Source organism: Pistacia vera, unplaced genomic scaffold (assembly GCF_008641045.1).
Source record: "Pistacia vera cultivar Batoury unplaced genomic scaffold, PisVer_v2 Contig4, whole genome shotgun sequence".
NCBI lineage: Eukaryota > Viridiplantae > Streptophyta > Magnoliopsida > Sapindales > Anacardiaceae > Pistacia > Pistacia vera.
The window spans coordinates 112,408-131,222 of NW_022196223.1; the positions used below are offsets into that span (position 1 = coordinate 112,408).

Below are 18,815 nucleotides of genomic sequence, written 5' to 3' on the forward strand. Positions count from 1 at the left end.
CTCACTATCAAGATTTAAACACTTGATACCCTTGTCACAGCTCTACCATTCTAAGGACATAATCAATACATATTACAATATAATGATTTACGCGATATAGAATAAAATGCCTTTTATTGATTAATGACATTATTACAAAAGTCAATTTACATAATGATTGGCTTTAGGCATCTACTCTTAACACTTCACACCCTAAATTCTCTCAAATTCTTCACTCAATTTTCAAGGAAATTCATAGGATTTAGTTCAATTTTGATAGATTTTCAATCCTAAGCATCCAAAGGTAAGATTCTTGCACCAAGATGTGAGATTAATTTTAAAGTTTTGAATTCTTATTGTTTATATGCTTAGGGTTTAAGTAGGAGAGGATTATCTACCAAAAAGATTATAGTGTTGGAGTTGCTCAAATTCAGGTAAGTAATCCAACTTTAGCTTTGATTGGATAAATACTTGTGTAGAGAAATTTTTATATGTTGTATGTGTGTTTGATGATAGAATTATGATTGAAAATTGAGGTTGTTTGATATGTGAATTTCATGGCCATGAGAAGTAATTTATTATATGTTATGAGAAGTAATTTATTAGTATATAATGAGAAGTGACTTATTAGTATGTGATGAGAATTGATTTATTAGTATGTTATGAGAATTGATTTATTTGTATGTGATGAGAAGTGATGTATTTGCATGTGTTGAGTTGATGGGATTTTGGATGAAAAATGAAAGAATGGATGTGGATAGGTGGAGGATGAAATTCGGCTAGGTTGATTGTTGGCTTTAGGGAGTTGTTTGCTCCAATTTTGGTGACTTGAGAGATATGTGGAAGTGCAACCAATTTTAGGGTTTGTATGTGCATGTAAGGTGTTTGATGAAATTTCAAAGTGAAGTGCATATATGAGTCTGTTAGATTATTATCTTGTTATGGAAATGTTGTTGGTGGAGAATATTAGTTCCATAATGATATCTTAATATGCCTAATGCATTCATACATTTGAGCATTTGCATTTAGAAAGAATAGCAAAGAATGAGCATATTTACATGCACGTATACATGTATGAGAACATTAAAGAATAAAAAGAAAGAAAGAAAAGCAATTAAATGTTGAATTATTGTTTTAAGAAATATAATTAAAGAACAATTTAAATATGAAATTTTACTTAAAGAAATATAAAAAGATAAGAGAAGAGAAGTTTGTTGCGATGGGGAGCCCGTGAGTGACAGAGAAGAATAACCTCGCATGCACCCTGCCTTTAGTGAGCGGCCTCTGAATAAGAAAGAAGAATTTGTACAGTCCATAAGAAGTGCATGTGGATGAGGACTGTAACCGAGAAAGAATTTGAGAATACACTCACACGGCCAAGGTTTCGAATCCATGCCTCAACCGAGTCTGATTGGCAAAGAAAGAAAAGAAAAGAAAGAATAGAAAAGAAAAGAAAGAAAGAAGAGAAAATTGAAACAGAAAAAGAAAGAAAATGCATTGCATAGAAAAGTTTATGCATTTGTGCATATGCATCATGCCATTTCTACTATCCGAGTTAGTTTCCCTATTTGTGCTTACATATCGGTAAGTGAGAAACTAGAGTCGTAGAAAACAGAGAAGCTTGGTGTAAGGAAAGAAAATTTAGAATCTGAGTAACGGAGAAAGAACAGAAATGTTGTAGGTTTACTTACTGAGCAATTAGTGCTCACCCTATTTATTTCACTGTTTTTGCAGGTAGTAGATGAGATGCGATCAGATGGGACGTCAAGTAGTGGAGGAGAAAGGCAACACTATCGGACTGTATTTTTGAGTTTATTTTTGTGATTATGGTACTTGATGTAGAGATTTGTATATAAAAGTAATGCTATTTTTGGGCCCGCTACCTTATACATATATCCATATATGTTTTTCTATGATATATTTAATGAGTTTTCATTTTATACCTCCCAAGTATACTAGCTAGAAAGAATATTACATGATTGTTGCCATCGATGGGGATAAACCCCGCAACCTTTCATGTGGGATTTAGAGGGTTGGAAAGGATTTATCCCGTTAATGCAGGATAAGGGTATTTTAGGGAATGGAGAAAAGCGTTTTAAACTTTTACGCTCAGCCATCAATAAAAGAATAAGTTGTCGCTATTTTGGACTGTTTAGTCATTTTTCATACTAGATAGGGACTAAACTATAATTTTACAAAGTTTAGGGACCAATAGAAACTCTATAAAATTGAAGGGGCAAAGAAAATTTACCTGACAATTCAAATATAGTAAATTTGAATTTATGCATTATATGATTGGTGTCTACTATGCATGGTGTTTGGTACTCGACCATAGACCTTAGGTTTTATTATTTTGTATTTCTTTGTTTTAAATAGGGTTTGCGTGTCCTGCCTTACCTCCCATTCTTCAATGTAAATTCTCTTCTCATTTAAATCCCCTTGAATGTAACTCGAGGTTTCTTTAAATGTATATGTAAATTAGAATAGGCTTTGAAGACGAGGCGAAGGCATGACGGATCCCGAAGATATTTTATTCTTTGAATAATAAACCTAGGGTGACCTACCAACTTCCTCTAAGCTTAAGGAAATTGGTGTTAGAATGGCCATGTACCAACACGGGTTTATGAAGTGTCTTATTTCTAAAAGCATGGTAAGGTTGAATGTCAAACGATAACATGCTAAATAAGATAATAAAATGGTGAGATTTTAAAGCATGAACCCCTCATAAAAGATATTAAGTCAAAAATAAATTGAGTCTTCCATTCCATGGGATTAATCAAACCATCGTTTGCTGTGGTCTCACTTGCCCCCTCAGGGAGCCACTACCTTTGGGAGGTTAATCATCATTGGAGTTTTTCCTTAATAGTGACGGGTTATGACTTAACTAAGCATACTTTGCTAGATTCGCCTCCGCGAAAGGTTGATAAGTACAACTAGAGGCGTGGTAGAGTAGTGCATATTTAAGATGCACGAGTGGGCATGTAGTGTCCAAACTCATTGATCTGAAAGTTGCACTTGAGGCCAATGGTTGGTGCCATTAGATTGTGTAATTGGTTTGTCTGCAATACTTACATTTGAGTTTAATAAGTTGGTGCTATTAAATGGTGTAAGCTAGAGCTTGTGGCCTACCTACTCATCCTACTTTGGTTTACTTGACTCCATAAGAGGTCAAATAATGAATGACGGGATTTCGGTCCACTAGGAAGATTGACGGGCCTTCCTGAGTTTAATAGTAAGGGCTATTAACTTGAATAAAAATAGCGGGAGCATATTAATTGATAAAAGGCCTTATTAACTAATAAAATATTATTAACTTTGTTTAAGTTGTACTTGTAGATTTTCATAATGAACATGATATCACTATGATCGATCATTGAAACATGCAACAAGTTTGATGGTGAGCACTTCGTAAGATGGTACAGAATTCTAAATGGTGTACTTAGAACTTACGAAGGTTTGTACACCATTGAACAAGCTTTACTTCTAAAGCCAGCCAATGATTACATCCAAGGGATTTAGAACACAAAACGTAATCACAAAGAAAACATTGAGTTTACAAGGTACGTTGTGTTACAATCGATGACACCATTACTGCAACTACAGTGTCAGGATATGGACTTACCAACCATAATCAATACTCTCAGGAAATATGAGAAGTATATGGTTTTACAATCAGTATTTAGATGTAAAATGGAAGAGGGTACCAAAATAGGCAATCGTTTACTCAAGATTACAGAGTATATGAATAAGCTTGAATTTTTGGGATATAGACATAATGATGGTTTAGCAATAGACCTTATATTACAGTCATTACCAGAATCGTATTCTCAATTTGTCTATGACTATGTCAAAAACAAACATGAGATGACTATACTTGGACTTTTGAATAGGTTGGAAGGAATTGTTGAGGAAAGGGAAGATGTTTGCTTTCACTGTGGCAAGCTTGGCCACTGGAAGAAACATTGCAAGACCTTTCTAACAAGAAATAAGAGGAAGAGGTCTACATCTTCTTCTCAAGGTATGTACATGATTGAAATCCATGTATCTCCTATTACATCTTAGGTTATTGACACAGGATGTGGTTCTCATATTTGCACTTCTGTGCAGAGACTACGACAAAGTAGACTGCTTGGTCGAGGAGAGGTGGACCTACAAGTTGGGAATGGAGCACGCGTTGTTGCATTAGTTATAGGGGATTATTATTTATGTTTGCCTTCGGGCCTTGGACTAGAACTTTTAAATTGTTTTTATGTTCCTTTAATTTCAAAGAATATTATTTCTGTGTCCGCTTTGGACAATGTTGGATACCAATTTATGATAACTAATGGATTGATGTCAATTAGTTTGAATCGTATTCAATATGGAATTGCAAGATTACATATGTTAGGAAACGATCCATTGACGCAGCGGAAAACAAAAATCAATAACAACACAAATCATTCCATAGAACCAAGATCAGGGCACAAATTTACAGTTTATATCAAAATAAGAATCTACAGAAAATTAGTTTAGAGTTTAAGAAATCATATGCACATTTGGAGGCTCCTCCAACTTTGTCTCTGAATGTGTTTTGCTACCGACCCAAGTGTAAGATCGAACCGATGTAGTCCACACGAAGATAATTGCATGGAACTAAAGAGGGATTTGCTAGATCCTCTTTAGTCTTAAGAAACAAGAAAAGTAAACAAAGGAATTTTGATTTTAGGCAAAAACCAATCTGACGTTAGAGAGTGTTTTGGGGTTGTGGTTTTTCTCTTTTCAATGAAAAGAATGAAATGAAAAACTTCCTCTTTTTTTTTCTCTCAATTAAACTTTTACTTATATAGTATAAGTTTAATTGCCCTATTCCCTTATGGAATAGGCTTGAGCTCCAACCCAAACACCCCTTGTTTCCAAACACTCCCAATTAGATATTTTAATTTTAGTTTATTATTATCTCAATTAATATATATATTTAATATATTATCATTTAACAATAATGATAACTTATTTAAATATATGCGAACACATATTTAAATGTAATCTCACTTATTTAATTTTTTCTAACAAATTAAATAAAGGCTGCGACCTCAGCAAATTTAATTGCACTGTGAAATTATCAAAATACCCTTTTGCCTAAAAAAAATGAAAATGTCCTTCTTTCTTTCTGGCTCTTATATTATCTTCTATGTGTGTGACCCATAGGTTCCTCATCTTACCGATAGTGTGTAGTATCGCGATTAACACTAATTAATCGTCTCACTAAACACAGACCAAGATTGGCCCCTAGCAAGGCATCATAACCACTCGATAGATTCTGTAACAACTACTTTCTACTGTCATATACATAAAATATATTAATAATAGAACAAGCATACGTATCAAAATAGTTGGGCCCAAAAATTTTCTTTAGTTAATAAATACATTCTTTACATAGTACAATATCGTTTGTACAAAAAGACTCTCAAAACAGTGGACAGTGCAGCCAAGTCTCCCCGCTTACCGACGTCAATCCGACCACGTCCTCACCTATGTCCTGTAAAAACATAACAAACAACGGAGTGAGCAAAAAGATGCTCAGTAAGCAAATCCTCTACTTCATAGTCCCCGTGTATTACTCTTCAATTCTTTTCTTTCTTTCTATTCTCATCACCTAAGGAGAATATCATAATAACATGCATGGATGAGATGCACATGCATTAAAGCATAACAATGCATTTTCTTTCTTTTCTCTTCTTTCTATTCTTTTCTCATGTTTTCTTATTCTTTCTTATTCTTTGCCGATCGGTCTTGGTTGATGCATGGATTCGGAACCCTTAGTCATGTGAGTGTACTCTCTCTCGTGTATAGCCCTCATCCGCATGTATTCTCACGGCTATACTATTCTTTTTCTCATTCTCATTCCACTCTCTCATGGCAGAGACCGCTCTCTCATGGTGGTTACATGCGGTTAATTTCTACACTCACGGGCTCCCCATCACACAACCTATTCTCTTCTCTCTTCTTTAGCACTTCTCTAGTGCTAACTCTTTCTTTCTCTTGTTCTAAGAGAATTAGTTCTTTTCTTTATCTCTCTTCTTAGAGTGTTTCTTTCTCATTTCTCATATTTCTTTCCTTGGTGATTATTCAAATAAACATATGTATATGGATGGCTCATGTCTAAAATCTTTCTTATATGCATTCATGAGATGCAAATATGCTATGTTGCATAAAGTAAGGTTCTCTACTTCTACTCATGCTTCTTTTAGGCATTTCATCAAACAATATGTGTGCATACATAAACTCAACTCTAACTATAATTCTACTTCTTTCTTAACCATCCAAAATTGGAGTTCAACTCCTTTAACTCATCACACATCCTGCAAAGAAAACACACTTCAAATATTCCTCTCAAAATTCTTTCAATTCTACCCATACTTCTACCAACTTTTATCAACACAATCCACCATTCTCATGGTGGAATTCTCTTCATAAATCAACAATAAACTCATTCATAAAACCATCAATACATTTCAAACATAAAAATCCAAGCATTAATCATATATAAATCTCTACACATCATTCAATCATGCAAATCACAACTTAGGTGAATTTACTCTTGATACTTTCTCTTAAACCTTAAACAGAAACTCAATAAGGATCCTACTCTTACACCAATAAAAATCACATTTAGAGTAAGGATTCTTACCTTTAAGTGCTTAGGATCAACTTGTAGTCAAAAACCCTACAAAAATCCTTGAAAAATTGAATGAAAATTTGAGAGAATTTAAGGATGAAAGAGGCGGTGGAAAGAAAGGAATGAAAAGATTTCTAAAGCTAAACCCTTAATATCTCATATTTTTCTCCCCTCTTTCCCATCTTTGTCCTTTAATTCTTTGCAAATGCACCCCCAAACAAACTATTCTCCATGCAATTTCCTTGCATTTTAATCCCCACTTTTCCTGCTAATTAGGGGTAGAATGGTCATTATGCCCCAAAAGAAGAATTCTCTAAAAACTCAAGGAAATTTTCAGCCGAGTCTTCGTTGCGGCGAAAACTTATAGCAGCTACACCGTGGGTTGTAGTACCTCTTCGCCGCGGCGAAGACTGTAACATCAAGATTTCGCCAAGTCTTTACAATTTTCAGGGCAACCATTCAACCAAACCAAACAAATAACAACATGCAAACTCAAATGAGGGTAAATCAATAAACATTCAAGCCATTCATCAAATCTTAACTACGTACCTCTAGTAAGGCGTTACAGATTCGGATTCAACAAAATAGCTACCTGTCAACGATATGGTTACCGTACAATACGATCATTTCATCATCCGTTATCTCGACGAGACCAAGGCATAGAAATAGTGTCAACCTTCGGTTACTCTCGATATTGTGTATTCAGTTACTGGACCAATGATTTGTATTATAAATTGGATAGAGCAATAACTCAGGCCACAGTTTTAGTGTCATTGCCATTTACTGAATTGCGCCGTGAGATAACTTCTCCCATACCCGGGAGTGATGAATCCTCTGTCTATCCACCATAGTCTTGATACACTCCTTGATGTAGCCAATCACTATCGTATTTAGAACTCTGAATAGAATTGCGTTAGGCTAGTGTCAAACTACACCAATCGGTGCATAAGACACTCTGGTGATCTCAAGTCCAAGGATCACATGCACCACCATTCGTTAGAGGATTTGTTCCATAGACACTGGGGTTACCATCCATATGGAATCCTTTGGTGGGTCAGTCCAGTGAACTCGCCTACAGCAAGCACCCATGTGTTGCACCAAGTTGTCACCAAACAACCTTGACAAGTGAAATCAGTCACTGCCTTTCGACAGGGTCGTTCAACACTATGATATCCTTACCGTATTATCTGTGCCCTTACTTCAAAATAATATTGGGGCTACGGATGTTTCTAGAATGGCCATCATATGTGCTCATAAGGTTCTCACTATCAAGATTTGAAACACTTGATACCCTCGTCACGGTTCTACCATTCTAAGGACATATATCAATATATACAATGATGATTTACGCGATATAGTATAAAACGCCTTTTATTGGTCAATGAACATTATTACAAAGAGTCAATTCTACAATAATTGATTGGCTCTAGGGCATCTACTCTAACAACATGATGGTTTGTATGTTCTAGAGTTAAATAATAATGAGATTTTCAATCTAGAGAATAAGGAAGCCAAGGTTGATGGCTTTAATCAAACTTACCTATGGCATTGTAGGCTTGGTCATGTGAACTAGACTCACATAGCAAAACTCTATAAGGACGAAGTTTTGGACCCATTTGACTTTAAGTCTTATGAGGTATGCAAGTCATGCCTAGTAGGCAAATGACTAAGTCACCTTTTACTAGGCACAGTGAAAGGGCAAAGGAATTGTTAGGCATCATTGATGAGAATGCAAAATGTCATATTTACCCCCCCCCCCCCCCTTTCCTTCCTTTAATGTCTAGTCTTTTATACTTATTTTTTGCCTAGATGTACTTATTATTATTCTATTTTGATTTAGGATGCAAATGGAGGCGTTAATTGCAAAACGGAATTAATTAAGTGAATTCGGACAGTTTCGATGTCGTTTCGTAATCTGGGCATAAGTCTCTCATCCAAGCTCCAATTGAGATGATTCAAAATGATCTGGAACGCTAAGAAATATATCTACAACTTTCATGTTTTGAGTTTGGAGAGATACTCGCTGAATCAAGGTTGTAATCGAGCTTGAATTTGATGCACCTGCACTGCCGACGTTCTGGAATATTCCATCTTGTCATCAAATAGGCAGATTATTACAGGACGTTTTGAAGACCTGTGGCATACAAATTACAGCTGGAAACACCATTTTCCTATTTTGTACTAAGACTTTATTTTATTTTCAATTACTCATTGTAAAACCCCCCTCCAGTCAGGTATCCTCTGAATATCCCTCAATGAGAATCCCGAGGATACATGTCTAGAGAACGAGTTGTATTTAGAAAAAATCTGTATAAGGATAATAATAATAATATCCAAAACATGCATATAAAATGTCCTGCAGGATCCAAACTTATAATTTACAAACTTTAAGAAATTACACAATCAAAACATATTTATAGGGTGGAAACTTCCAAAGGTATTTCACAAATATTTATCATTTACATTATTTATATCAAGATAAAAACATCGAGATGACAATAAATCATTTCCCCTCACGTGTAGTCCCGCTGTCTCTAGCATCCCTCGCTTCTAGTCTACCTGCAAAGCAATCAACAATGAAAGGGTGAGCGCTAATCGCTCAGTAAGGAATGATCTGTTTCATTCTGAATGTACTATTTGATCTTTATTTAAACATATCTGTTAACACATCACTTATCTTTTACATCTAGGGATACTTCCCCTTTTATTACTAATTCATATGCTTTTCATCATTTTATCCCATGGCTAGATAAACATCAATGTGTACACATACAAATAAGTATGTAAACATAGTACACACACATCACATGTCATGACATAACATCTAAAATCATCTAACATGAGTATAAATCATCTCATGATGTAAATAACATCATAACTCATGTAATGCAACTAAATGCATATGAAACATTTAACGTCTAGCCGATCGGACCTTTCTTAGCATCTTAAGCACTTCATATCATCTAGCCTCAAATTTCATCTAGAGCTCATATCATCGGGAGGCGTGCTTACGCGTTATTTAGCATCTAAAGCATATATTCATCTTTCCTCAACCGGTATACGAGGATATGCTTACGCGTTTTCCATCATTGTTCATCGTGTCTATGCATCTCTATCATCTCTATTTGCATCTCTAACATCTTATGGCATGTAAATACATATTTTTGTGAGCTTAATACTTTTAATTCATCTATGGATTATCAATCCACTTACATTACCTCTTTTGACAACTCATCTTAAAACATGTATTAATTGCATCTTCATGCCATTTCATAACATAATCATGTATTACATCATGACATGTATATCTCAAATATCATCTAAATAATGGGTAAACATTAGTACATGGCATACTTACAATAATACATTAATAATCAATTCTAATCATAAGAATTGATTATGTTAAATCTAAACTTTGATAACCAGTTTATGCTTCAGGCCATTTTCCATCCTTTTCTCAAACGAATTGGCTCTTGGCATAAACATAACGTATAGGTCTGTGTCTTAGCTTTCTAAGGCTTCAAGAATCATATCATTTCGATTTTTATAACTCAAGTTATGGTCGAAATACAGAAGCAGGGTTAACAAAACCTCCAAGCTCACTAAATCCGAATTTTCATATTACTAGCCACATCAATTCCTATTAACATTAACCAATAGGTTAATTATGGATCAAATAAACCTCCCCTTAATAGTCTTTAACATCTTAAAGGAAGTGTAAATCTCATTCCCATAATCATCCATTATTGCTATAACATTGTAAGCTAATGCACACAACACATCAACACTTCTAATAGCAACCATTCAACACCATGTGGCCTCCAATACTACAATTTTTGCCACAATCAGTATCCACACTTCATTTTCTTCAATCAAACATCACAACTCATAAAACATAAATAGCAATAACTTCATGTATAAGAATTCAAGGCAATAAGTAGATAAATGAGTTCAACTACACTTGCCATCAACTAATTCTATGCCTTAAAGCTTTAATTTAAGGTTCATAAAAATCTACAAACCCTAGCATAAACCCTAAAGTCATGGGGGTTCTTCCTTACCTTTTTAAAGACTTCCTCCAACAAATCCTTTGCCTTTGACTTCTTTTACACCTTAATCCTACATAATAACATTATACCTCAACATCTACTTCAAATCTTCAAATCACATCAAAACTAAAGTTTTTAATCCTTACTAAACCTTCTAATTGAAGATCCAAGGCTCCTATCTTGTTCTCCTTGAAAACTTATGCAAAACTCCTTGAAAACCTAGAGAAAGAAAGCTTGTTTCATGGAAGATTTGAGAGAAATGGAAGAAATGTTGAAGAAAGGCTCTCTCCCTTGGCATGAACGAATTTCATCTCATTATTAGGAAAATATTTCTTTTATTTTCCAAAATTATGCAATTGGCCCAATTTTTAATTGTATAACTCATAAGTCCTTAATCTTCATATAACGGCATTTTGGTCATCACACTAGACATAATTTACTTAATTAATGCCTTAAATGCAATGAAGCCTACTCATCCTTGACTTTTTCAATGCTTATCCATAGGCAAAATAACCATTTTGCCCCAAGCCTCTCTATGGATAATTGATTCATACCGTTCCAAATGAATTGACTATTTTGCCCTAGTTAGATTTTATGCTTTTTAACATAAATAACATCTAAAGGACTATTTTGAGTTAGGAACATACCTTTGATATTTGGGTATTACATTCATATTAGGAAAAGGTTATTTTGGGATTTTAGAATATTTTAGGAGATTTAGATTGAGTAGAATTAGAATTCGAATTAGATATTTTTAAGGGAGATCAAATTAGGGTAGAACACATATCACACACGCTTCTCTCTTCTCTCTTGGGGGAATTCGTTTTTCTTTTGAGTTTTTCATAGCCGAGCAGCTAAACTTTTTAACTTGGTCGAAGGAAACAAAACCTCGGAATAATAAAATGTGAGATCAATCTGTTTTTTTCTTTAAGTGTTCAATTTATGTTTGAGTATTGAATGTTCTTCTATGCTTTTAATGATGTTGCGTTTAATTACTAGGAGGCCTACTAGTATTAATTGTGCAATCTACTGCTAAGTTAGAATCAAATGCGTAATTGTTTGATTCCTCTAACTTGTGAAGCAATTAGGGTTAATAATTTGTTGCGTCAGGAATTAGTAATTCTTAAGAAGAACACTCGACTAAATTAAATGCAACCACTTGAGTTTGTGTTGTTTAGCTTCATCGATCTCTCTAGGTCTTAAGGTTGCCACTAGATTAAATCTTTAGCGCTTGTCTAGGGTTGTTAGTAGTAAGGTTAATTAGATCACTTGTTTCTTAATTAATTAAATAAGGAGAGATAGGAAAATAGTTCCAACGGTGAATATTCAGGGTATGAATTGATTTATTTTTGTATCGATGATCAGTTGAAAGATTCTGATGGTGGATGTTGATTAGACCAAGGTTTGCTTTTGATTGATTAATTAATTTGAATTGTTGTTTTCCGAAATTGTTTCTGTTTAACTCAAAAGCCCCCATACTGGTTCACATAACATTAAATTGGCTAGACATCTCCGTGGGAATGATCCTGACTCACACTACTACATGTGTTTTTTAGGTTTTAATTCTGGGTGCCTACAACAGCACGCCAGATTTTAATTCCCCTACACTAGCTTTTGCACGTCCTGGGCAAACTAATTCAAAGAACACTACACTTAAGTCATATCAAGAACACATCATCTCAAGTCATATCAGAACACCATCATGATGCATAAGCAATAGTATTTAATCATGCATATTCATACCAACTTAGGAAGCAGCAAAATAAATAAAGTAGTTAATGACATTCATCTCTCTTCATCATTTTCCATAATTACTCCATCAATCAATGCAAACAAGGAAACTAATCACAACAATTCATGTACAACTCACCTCTCAATTTTTCCTCAACTGCTTCTCTTATACTACAAAACTGGGTAGCAACTAGGGATATAATATACATATATATATATTATATATATATATATTGTTTGAAAAAGAATGAGTGCATTTTATACCATCTCATTTCATGGTTGTGTTTATGAGTGAGTGCGTTTTACGCTCCATCTCGACTCACCACATGCCTTTCTTTTCTTTTCCTATTTGTTTAACCCAAATAGGACTAGCTTAAGAGAAACAATTTTTTTTTTTTTTTAAGGGTTGTTATATACTCCTCAATCATGCTTCTCACCAAGTTCACACAACTTATCAAGACCTATTGTTTCAAACTACAAAGATTCAAATCTGCTTAACTTTATTTTAGCAAATATTACTAACATACAGTCAAGGAATTGCTCAATAACAAAGTCAAGTTACTATTCATGCATCACTAGACGTTCAAAAACATGACTTAAAGCATAAACCTTCCTAAAAACAAAAACATGTTTTTTCTTCTTCTTCTTTTTTTTTAATTTTAAACACAACCTAAATCCCTTCCCCGCACACGTAAAACTGACATTGTCCCCAATGTAAGATGAAATGCAAAGAAAAGGCAAAAATAAAAAAATTTAAAATGCGAGAATAAGATAGCAAACTCCCCTTGGGTTGCCTCCAAGCAGCGCATTTGTTTATTGTCGTTGGCTCGACTCAAGGTTTTTCTTCTTGCAATGCACTGAGTTTACTTGAGATGATCACCGGTAACATTCCTCCGCCTCCAAGGAACACATACTTGAGGTAACTAGGGAAAGGCTCAAATCTGGATGGGTGACTGCAAAACGAGGGTAAAGCTCTTGTTAGAATTGGTAAGCAATATAAGGAACTTACCGACTGCACTAACTTTGGACAATCATTCAACACTGCAACAGTTTCCAGCAAATCAGTACTCAAAGAACTCCTCATTCTCTTCTCAAGATGCTTACAATGGCAACTTCCAATCCATCTTCATCAAATTCAAAAACTTCCTATGCTAAAGAGTCAATACACATCAATAGAATAAACAGGATTATCATCATCATTATCATCAGGATATTCATGGCATCATAAATATTAAACTTAACAATTTCACCATCAAATTCCATGGTAAGTATGCCACTATGAACATCTATCTTAGTCTTGGATGTTTTTAAGAAGGGTTTCCTAACAAAATGGAGCAGATTGATCTCCATTTTCCATATCAAGTACATAAAAATCAGTGGGGAAAACTAAGCCATTATCTTACCAAAACATCCTAACTAACCCTTAGGGTAGGCATTAGATCTATCAGCTAATTGAATCACAACACCAGTTTTATTTAGAGGGCCAAGTTTCAAAGAAGCATATATAGAATATGGCATGACATTTATAGAGATCCTAAATCTATCATGGCCTCTCAAACATAGTGTTACTACGTACAAGGGATAGTAACATACCTGGATCGTTGCACTTTGCTGGGAGTTTTCTTTGAATCACTGCAGAAACATTCTCTCATACTCTCACATTTTCACACCCTTAAGTTTCTGTTTTCCCTAATTGTACACAATTCTTTCAGAATTTAGCACAACGAGGTACTTATTTTATAGCATCTAAAAGCGGAATATTTACCTCGCATCACGAAAAGTCTCATATAACTCTCTGTATTGCTCATCTTTTCTAGATTCTGCTAAAGCTTGAGGAAAATGAGGTACCGGTTTATAATCGGACAAAGGCGAAACTTACCCTTAGGAACATGAACACCATCGTCGTTGGGAACGTTTCTATCTAATGACTCTTTCTCCTTTTCTTCCTTCGACGATGCAGGGGCTGCCTTTGTTGGAATCTCAACTCTTTACCACTCTCAAGACGATCGCACTTGCATTTTCTCTTGGATTGACCACCGTTGAGAGGGTATTTTCTTGAACTTTGGGCCTACGCTTACTGATTGCGGTTGCCATCTGCCCTATTTGATTCTCCAAACTTTGAACAGTGGCCTCGTCTCCTGTGAAATTGCAAAGTATTAGTAGCAAGAGACTTAACAATATCTTCTAAAGACATACTAGATTAGCAGTTTGGTTTGGTTGTTGTTAGGGGGGTATGGCTATTGGTGTGCTGTGCAGGCAACCAAGATTATAACCTTTCTAACCTAAGTACTAAACTGTAAATAGGATAAGCAAGGGTCGATCCCACGAAGAGTGTCTAGCCGAATTTTTCGATGATGTGAACAAAGGGGGGGGGTTTTGAGTAAACAAAACAGTCTTGGCAAAAAACAAAACAAAAACAATTTAAATCGAAATCAATTAATAAAACGAAACTGGTCTCAGTCAACATCCACCATCGGAATCTTACAACTGATCATTGATGCAAAATAAATCAATTCTTGCTTTAAATATTCACGTTGGAACTATTTTCCCATCTCTCCTTAATTGTAATTAATTAGGAAACAAGGACCTTAATAATTTACCATTAAACAACCTAGACAAGCGCTGAAGATTAATCTAATGGCTACCTTAAGAATTAGAGAAATCAATGAAGCTAAACAACACAAACACAAGCGTGGATTTAATTTAGTTGAATGTTCCTCTTAAGATTACTAATTCCTGACGCAACAAATTATAACCCTAATTGCTCCACAAGTTAGAGGGATCAAAACATTAGATTTGATATCAAACTTAGCAGTAGATTGCTACAAAACCACTAGTAGCCTCCTAGTAATTAAACGCATCAATCATGAAGATATGCACATAATAACATTCAATACTAAACACGAAATTGAACACTAAAATAAAATAGATAACCTCACAGTTGGTTGATTCCGAGATTCGTTTCCTTCGACCAAGTTACAATAGTTTAGCGCTCATAGCCATAAACAAAAACTCAAAAAAAAAAAAAAAAAAAAAGAGAGAGAAATGCAGAGAAGAGAAGAGAGAGGCGTGGTGTGTCTTTTCTCTAATCCCCTTAACAAAAATCCAGTTCAAGTATTTGAATCCCACTCAATCTCCTAAAAGAAATATTCTAATATCCTAAAATAACATTAATCCTAATTTAATTCTAATTACTTGATAATAAGATAAAGTCCTAAAATAAAATAGGAAAGTGGTGATTCTGAGCTGTAACTTGCGTGCCACATGTCTCCAATAATAAATTGCCCAATTGATTTGCATGACAAGGCAGAATGTTCCAGGACATCCAGTGCAGATGTGTCAACTTCAAGCTCGATTACAACCTTGATGAAGTGAGTATCTCTCCAAACTCAAAACATGAAAGTTGTATATCTCTTTCTTAGCGTTCCACAGAATTTTGAATCATCTCAATCGGAGCTCGGATGAGAGAGTTATGCCCAGATTACGAAATAATGTCGAAACTATCCGAATTCACTTAATTAGTTCCGTTTTGCAATTAACGCCTCCATTTGCACCTAAATCAAAATAGAATAATAATGAGTATATTTAGGCAGCAAATAAGTATAAAAGACTAGACATTAAGGGGGGTAAATATGACATTTTTCATTCCCATCAGCTACTTATACTACTGGTAATTTGGGCGGTTTTGAGGGTGGAGCTGATTCAGTTGTTGATTCCCATAGCCAAGATTGGGATGATCCCTCCATCCTGGGTTATATGTGCTCGAATAGGGATCATACTTCCTTTGCGGTTGTCCAAGAAAACCACCTGCTGCATTCACTTGCTCAACAGGCTCCTCTTGAAGAGTTGGGCACATATTAGTCGGATGCCCTACTACCGAACAAATTCCACAAGCCTTCACTGTTTGCATGTTACCTACAGCCATTTGACGAACAAGAGAAGTTAGACTCCAGATTTGTTGTTCAAGGGACAAAATATTTACCTCATTATCACGCCTAGATGGAAGGTCAAGCCTACTACCGAACTGTTGAGAGCCAAACTGTTGAGAATTGGCCGCCATATTTGCAATCAAGTTTCTCGCGGCCTCAAGAGTCTTATCCACCAAAGCTCCTCCACTTGCAGCATCAATCATGCTCCTATCAGTGTATGTAAGGCCGTCATAGAAATACTGGATAAGTAGCTGCTCACTAATCTGATGATGGGGGCAGCTTGCACACAATTTCTTAAAACGTTCCCAGTATTCATGTAAGGACTCTCTGTTGTGCTGCCTTACACCACAAATTTCATTCCGAATGTTGGCCGCCCTCCAAGCTAGGAATTTTTTCTCCAGAAATAATCTCTTCATCTCGTTCCATGTGGTTATAGTTCCGGAGGGTAGATAATAAAGTCAATCCTTAGCCGAATCCTTCAAAGAAAACGGAAAAGCTCTTAATTTAATTTGCTCCTAGGTCACCCCCATAGGTTTCATACTCGTGAAAACCATATGAAGCTCCTTTAAATGCTTGTGAGGATCTTCACCTGCAAGGCCATGAAAAGTGGGCAAGAGATGTATTAGTCCAGATTTTAATTCAAAAGTAGTGGCAGCATCCAAAACAGGAAACGTTATGCATAAAGGTGCTTGATTCAAATCAAGGGCAGCAAGCTCTTTCAAAGTCCGATTTCCAGCCATGAAGTCCTCCTCTTCTAAATCAAAATTCCTTTCCTCAGAATTTCTCCGAACTTCCTTCCTTAACCTGCACAAAGTGCTCTCATTTTTTGGGTTGAATGTTAAATCACCAAAATGAGAGGACCTGGTCATAAAACACAGAATCTTATAAAAGGAATAAATGACAAATAATGAAAACCAACTAGAAAATTAAAAAAATTTTTTTTTTTTTATGACCAGAAGCACAAAAACGCCAAAAACCCTATCAAAACATTCGAATTTGGTCTCAAGAGGGGGGGCTAGAAATTTTCTAGTCTTGTTCAGAATTTTGTTTTCTTTGAAACGGGTACTCGCAATGCTCCTAATTCAACCAAAATTTTCCTTAGGAATAGTACTGAACAATCATCCATAGTGATGTAGGTGGATCGCTATTAATACAAGCCAGAGGTGGATATTCTTACTTCATCACATTTACTAATGACCTCAGTAGATTTGGATATGTCTACTTAATGAGACATAAGTCTGAATCCTTTGATAAGTTCAAGGAATTCAAGAACGAAGTACAAAATCAACCGGGCAAGAATATCAAGGTTCTCTGATCCGACAGGGGAGGAGAATACTTTAGCTCAGAGTTTTATGCATACCTTAAGAAATGTGGGATTATATCTCAACTCATACCCCCTTACACACCTCATCACATTGGAGTGTCCAAGAGGAGGAATCGAACCTTGTTGGATATGGTTCCATCAATGATGAGTTTCACAGATTTACCCACATCGTTCTAGGGCTATGCCCTGGAGGCTATGACATATACACTGAATCATGTACCATCAAAATTAGTAGATAAGACACCATATGGAATATGGAACAGGCCAAAACCTATTTTGTCTCATCCAAGAGTTTGGGGTTGTGATGCTTATGTCAAGAAACTAACTTCGAACAAGCTTGCCTCAAAGTCAGAGAAATGTATCTTTGTGGGGTATCTTAAACAGACAAAGGGATACTATTTCTACAATCTAGTTGAGTATAAATTTTTTGTAGCTCGAACTGGAGTCTTCTTAGAGAAGAATTTCCTTCAAAGAGAAGATGGTGTAAGAAAGGTAGAACTCATTGAAGTTCTAGAGCCACAAGAAGCATCAAACGATAGAGAAGATGATGTGCCATCAAAGATGGTTGAGCATCATGAGGAGATCACTCCACAGGGACTGGAACAAAGCAAACCTCCAACACAAGAGCCGCATAGGTCTGGGAGAATATGTTGTAAACCCGAGCGGTATGGTTTTCTCATGACTCAAAGTGGTGACGTATTGTCTATCAAGATGATGAGCCTAGAACCTATAACGACGCTTTGTCGAATCCAGATTCTGCAAAATGGCTTGATGCCATGAAATCTAAAATGGACTCCATTTACCAAAACCAAGTATGGGATCAGATGGATCCACCCGAAGGAGTCAAACCCATAAGGTGTAAATGGGTCTTCAAGAAGAAGACTGACATGGATGGAAATGTTCAAACCTATAATGCACGGCTGGTTGCACAAGGTTTCAAACAAAAGCATGGGATTGACTATGATGAAACCTTTTCTCTAGTAGCAATGCTAAAGTCCATTAGAATTATGCTAGCTATTGCTACGTACCATGACTATGAAATTTGGTAGATGGATGTCAAAACTACTTTCTTGAATGGAAACCTTGAAGAGGACATGATGAGAATGAAAAATGTCATATTTACCCCCCTTAATGTCTAGTCTTTTATA

The 18,815-nt window shown here is 35.5% G+C and overlaps 1 non-coding gene across 1 annotated transcript; it reads left to right on the top strand.

Moving 5' to 3' along the window:
* Positions 1-16,604: 16,604 nt before the first annotated feature.
* On the top strand, positions 16,605-16,711 carry LOC116141513. The gene has a single exon (XR_004129814.1). It is a non-coding gene; the product is annotated as a small nucleolar RNA R71 (small nucleolar RNA).
* Positions 16,712-18,815: the final 2,104 nt, after the last annotated feature.